We start from the raw sequence: 5,860 nt of genomic DNA, 5'->3' as shown, positions 1-5,860 counted from the left end.
GCAGCTTACACAGAGCCTCCTTCCAGTTCCTGGGGACACCAATGTCCCTTAGCTTATGACTGGGTCCCTTTAACCTCTGCTTCTGTCTTGATACGGCTTCTCTCCATTGCTGTCTCCAGCCCCGCCCTCATTAGGCCCACCCCAATCCTAGCATTTAGAGCTGCCCAATCCAGATGCCCTCCTCCGATTTTGGTCACATCTGCACAGACCACTTCCAAATAAAGCCACACTCAAAGGTCATCACTGTGACAAACACCTCACTAAACAACTTAAGCGTCTGTGTGAGTTACTTTTCTCATTGCTGTGACCGAATGTTTACTGTGGCTCACAGTTCAAGGTACGGTCCACCAAGGCTAGGAAATCACAGCGGCAGAAACTTGAGGCAGCTGGTCACATTACGTCCAAAGTTAGGAAGCAGAGAACAATGGATGCTGGTGCTCAGACCCTCTCTCTTTTTGAGTCAGTCCAGTGAATGGCGCTCTTCACACTAGGTGGGTCTTCCAGCCCCAGCTGATCTAACCTTGGGAATCCCTTACAGCTGTGGCCTCAGGCTTCTGCATGACTCTAGATCCCGGCAGGTTGACAATCGATACCTACTATCACAAGAGAGGCCTTTGGTGTCACGGCTTCAGTCACTACGGGAGGCAGTGCTGCTCACAGCATGGTGTCCAGGAAGGGGCGGGAACCTGCCTGTGCTCTTAGACTGCCCCTCCCAAACCCCTTTTGTTAGACTTGTGCAGCTCAGCCTAACTTCTGATCTAGTGCTCTGTCCCAAATGCCAGGACGACAGGCATGGCCACCACAACCTCTTGCCTCTATGTCCCCTCTTACTCCATCCTGGTCTTCAGGGACGGTCTTCCCAGGTTAGCTAATGCTCTCTGGCCCCATCTACACAAACACAGCCCAGAGGGGTGCTGTACTCATCTCCTAGGTGTCTCTACTCTTCAGCTGGTGGGACAGAGGCCTGTGGGCTTTGCTCTGATTGGCAGTGTACCCAAGGACAGCAGGGTGTTCCTGTGCCGCCGAGGGAGGGCCAGGCTGCCAGCTGCTGCTCACTTGACTGTTCAGACGTGAGTCTGCTCTCTCTGCAATGGAACCGTCTCACCCCTTCCTCAACCCACAGCAGACCTCACCAGCAGAGAGCATTGCTGACCTCTTAGAAAGGCACAAGGGTGGAGAGGTGGCGATGACTGGGACCCTGGATATCAGGATGCGCTGGCTGCTCTCACACAGAGGCCCCAGGCGCTCTCAGATGTTTTGCCAAAATAGCCTTCCCTTCCCGCTCCACTTCAGCCCAAGACTCCCAGCCACTGTGCCCACCACTGTCTGAAAGCTAGTAATGGAGAACCTCTGACATTGTGAGCCACCGTAGTGACTCTGCTTAGTCTTGTGGATTTCTAGCTTCTCGTTCTAAACAGCATGGCAAACACCAGAAGGCAGCCCAACAGGAGGCCCTGGGTGGAAGGGCTCTATCTGGGTGTGGTCCTGCCTGGGGCTTCAGCAGGCCACGCCCTTGCCCATACACTGCAGGCTAAAAGTGGCTGCCTCCAGGGCCAGGACTATGGCACCTGGTAAGGACCCTGTACATCCAACAGCTGAAATGTGACAACTGGAGAGAGAAAAGCCAGCCCAGGTCCTAGTGGATACCCCTTAGTGGGTAACCATGGACATATCCATGCATGAGTGCTCACATATGTGTGGGTCACACCCACCTCCATTGGCTACATTCAGGCTCGGTGACATGCAGTCTCGATGGTCACCGGTACTGTGGAGTATGAAGAGGGGCAGACTTTGTGGAATCTGGAAGGAAGTCTGCAAAATGACATGGAGGTGTGTTGTGGAATATTTAAGATGTGTTACATCCATTTCTGCTGTGGAACCTGTGTTTAATGGTGCAAAGAGGTGTTGCATTTTTATGTTTCATTTGTTTAACTCTGTGAAGCTGTGTTACTTTTCCTGTCTAAAACACCTGATGGTCTAACAAAGAGCTGAACAGCCAACAGCTAGGCAGGAGAGGGATGGGTGGGGCTGCCAAGCAGAGAGAATAAACAGGAGAAGAGATCTAGGCTTAAGAAGAAGAGAGCAGAGGGAGAAGTGAGAAAAGGAGGTGAGGAGGACGCCAGGGGCCACCACCCAGCCACCCAGCCAGCCACTCAGTAAGAAGTAAAGAAAGACACATAGAATAAAGAAAGGTAAAAGTCCAGAGGCAAACACAGGTGAAGAGAAATGGGTTAATTTAAGTCAGAAAAGCTGGCTAGAAACAAGCCAAGCTAAGGCTGGGCATTCACAAGTAAAAAAAGTCTCCGTGTGTTTATTTGGGAGCTGGGCAGCAGGTCCTCAAAGTATTTCACCAGATGCTAATCAGTAAAAAGAAAAGAGAGGTTATTGGTGGATGAGGGGCCGCCAGACAGCAGAGCAATTCAGCCCAGCATTTCCTCTGCCAGTAAATGGGCTAAAGCTTTCCCTGCCCGCAGATACAGCTTTACTCCCCAGTTCATCCAGAGAGGAGACACCAGCCTCAGTATCACTTGCCCAGATAGAGACGAGGAACAAGACAATCAGTGCAGTGATTGACTCTGGGCCCCCAGGCCTCCAGGGCTCTAATGGGCCCCACTGGACTGCATTGATTCCCTGGCTGAGATGGATACTCTTCATTGTCTACGTCACTGGATTTGGAATCAACATAGAAACACACCTGTCCAGGAGGGCGTAACTTGAAAGATTTAACCGCAAAGGGAAGGCATAACCCAAATATGAGTGCCGCCATCCCTAGGAGACAGGCCTCTGGGCATGCTCATCAGAAATTGTGTTACGAGGTGTGAGAAGACTCTTGTAACTGGGACCATTCCCTGGGCAGGGGACCCTGGACTGTGTAAGGTGGAAAAAGCAGCTAAACACCAGCATATATTTGCCTTTCTCTGCCTAGCAATGTGACCGCTCACCTTCAAGTTCCTGCCGCGTGCTTCCACAACCATTACGTAACCGTGAACCGTGAGTAAGAATCCTTCCTTCCTTCAGTTGCTTTAGACAATGATTTTATCAGAGCAAGGAGGAAAGTAACACTCAGCAGATGGTGCCAAGTTTGAGCAGAACACCCATGGCTCTGTGGACGAAAGTGTCACAGCTGTCTGTGCCCGTCTCAGCCTGGCGGGCAACCACTGGCCACTGGTCCCACCTCTGCCGAGCTGCCATTCCACGAATCCTTCGCCCACCACAAAGGTCAGCGTTCCCTCTAGGTGTCTTGGCCTAGCCTGGGCAACTGGCAATCTGGAGAGGCTGATCTGCCACAGATCCTCCTGAGGTACTATCAAGCTGTGCCTAGCAACCAGTACCAAAGCCAGCAATTGAGGAAGGGCCTCTCAGGGCCATGGTTTCCAAAGGATGGGCAGGTCCTCTGCATTCTGGGCCTTCATGTTAGGCCCCTGAACTGAGCTGTTCACTGTGGGCCCAGGGCAGGACAAAAGCTCCTTGGGCTTTTGGGTATTTAGAAGGACCCAGCTGGGCATCCCCTGGGCTCTTCTAGCTCTGTTATCTCAAATCTCCACTAAGGAGGAAATGGGTACCATGTGAACGGGAAGCCCCAGCCTCTTTGAGGAAACTGGAAGTCCAGTTTTTTCTTTTCCTCCTCACTCCTTGCTTCTCTCTTCCCCCATAACTCCTACACTCAGACTTCCATGTCCCTCCCACACTAGATGCTTGCAGCAACACCTCTCCAGCTATGACAAGTGGAACCATCTTTAGACACAGGCCACTGTCACCCTGGTCCTGGTCAAGAACAAGATCACTTTGTGCCCTTCACCCAAGGGCAAGGACTGGTCCTTTGCCTTGGTCTCACTAGCTCTGGTGCTCATGGGTGGTTAACAAGACAACACCCAGAACTCTATGGCTTGGCCTGGGGGTCAGAGGGAAGAGTAGCCTCTGGCTGGGGAGAAGCATGAGAAAAAGGGCCCTTTCAGGGCTTGCCATAAAGCTCAGTGAAGAGCAGAGTACAGGGTCTGTCCTGTACTCACGCCCACCAAGCTGAGATCATTCTTTAAAATCCCCCTCTAGACAGGGAGAAGGCAGAGGTGGGAGCTGGGTGCCCTCAGGGACTTCTGGAACTTCTGGCCTCCCAAGATGCCGCTCCCCGAAGCTGTCCCCCGCCCCCACATAGAGTTTAGCAGGCATAAGCAGCCTCTCTGGCCCCTGAGACCACAGAGATGATGTGCCCACTCAGCCTGAGTGGGAGCTAGTAGGTCTGTATGTTCACACCCGGAGGTCTTCACAGGGTGGCCAGAGGACCAGCCTCTGTGAGCCCCTCAGCCTACAGCCTGGCTGCCTCAGGCAGGGGAGAGAGAGAGAGAGAGAGAGAGAGAGAGAGAGAGAGAGAGAGAGAGAGAGAGAGAGAGAGAGAGAGAGAGAAAGAGCTCATGTGGGGTCTGAGCGGAGAAACCCTGTTGAGTAGGTGTGTTCCTGGTAGAAGCTCTGGGGATCTGGGCCCAGTTTCTGAGATAGGCAGGTCTAGGGTAGATTTGTCCCACCACTCGGGCACAGTGTGGCTCAGAAGGTCATAAAGCCCACCCAGCTCTGAGGTAAGTCCAGTGCTGCTAATCTGAGGCTCGGCAGCCAGAAGGGCCCCGTGGTCATCAAACAGGGGGTGTGCTGTCCTCCTCCTCAGGCTCAGGATCCATGATCCAACATCTGCTTGTCTTAAGCCCTGTGTCTGAAAGCCCAGCAGGGCTGAACTTCCAGAAACTCCTGATCTGAGAACTCCAGGGCTGGTTCAGACTGAGACAACCCGATTCTGTGGGCTTCAGGGATTTGGGGGCTCTTCTCCAACATGAGCACCCAAACCATGAACAGCACCCGCAACTAGGGTGAGTATGAAGCCACCCTCTGCCACTGTCAGTGCTCTGGACATCAACCCAGTACTCTGTCAAGGATGTCAGCTGTGGAGAGCTGGAACCTGCCAGAAGCTGTTTCCATACTTGAGCAGCAGCCTTCCCTGAGGCACACCCACCAACCCAACCACACGTGTCCCCAGCTCGCTACCCTGGCAAATTCCAGACATACTGCAGCCACAGCTATGCCAGGAATGGGAAGGCAAGGGGGATGGGGGACAGAGGAGGAAGCTTGCCTGAGCAGGTGGCCCACAGGGAGACCTCCAGGGAGTGTCACGTGATTCCTGACTCTGGGGCAGGGCTGCCTCCTGGCCCTGAGCTCAGCAATGCTGGCTAGGAGGAAGTGGACACAAGGGTCCTCCAGTGCTAGGCCCGGGGCTCCACCTCTGAAGCCTGCAGAAAAGGGATCTGAGGACAGTTGGGGCCCCCAGACCCTGGGGCTGGAACCTTCCTGGGCCCTGCTCACTTCCTGATGCTTTGGAAAACATCAGCCTATCTGGCTTTGCAAGGTGACATCTCCTTCCTGCTCACTAACTACTGGTCCAGCCTGTGCCAGCCCTCCTCAGAAGCTAAGGCCTTCTGAACTCTCTCTAAGATCTGTACATGCAGCCAGTTTGTTTGTTTGTTTTTGTTTCTGGTGGGGGCAAGAAAAAGAACCATAACCAAACAGACCAGCAGAAGCTAGACACTCCCATGCCAAGCGTGTGGCCTCTGTGGCAAGCAGCCCACTCCTTGGCAGAGGCATGAAGTGCATGATTATCTTGCCACCTCCACATATCCAGGAGGAAGGCCTGTTTCTTCCACAAGTGGTATTTCTCTGAGCTACAGACTCTAACAGGAATGAAGTCTTACCCAAAATGAGGCTCAAAGAAAAGACAGAAGCCTCACACAGACGAGGCGGCTTAACTCTGAGCATCCGCCGGACCGAGAGGCCGCCTCAGAATTTCCTGGCATCTGTTCACTGGTGTTGCAATGGTGGA

Source organism: Peromyscus maniculatus, chromosome 5, assembly GCF_049852395.1.
Source record: "Peromyscus maniculatus bairdii isolate BWxNUB_F1_BW_parent chromosome 5, HU_Pman_BW_mat_3.1, whole genome shotgun sequence".
In the NCBI taxonomy this organism is placed as follows: Eukaryota; Metazoa; Chordata; class Mammalia; order Rodentia; family Cricetidae; genus Peromyscus; species Peromyscus maniculatus.
This window is presented reverse-complemented; position numbering follows the sequence as displayed.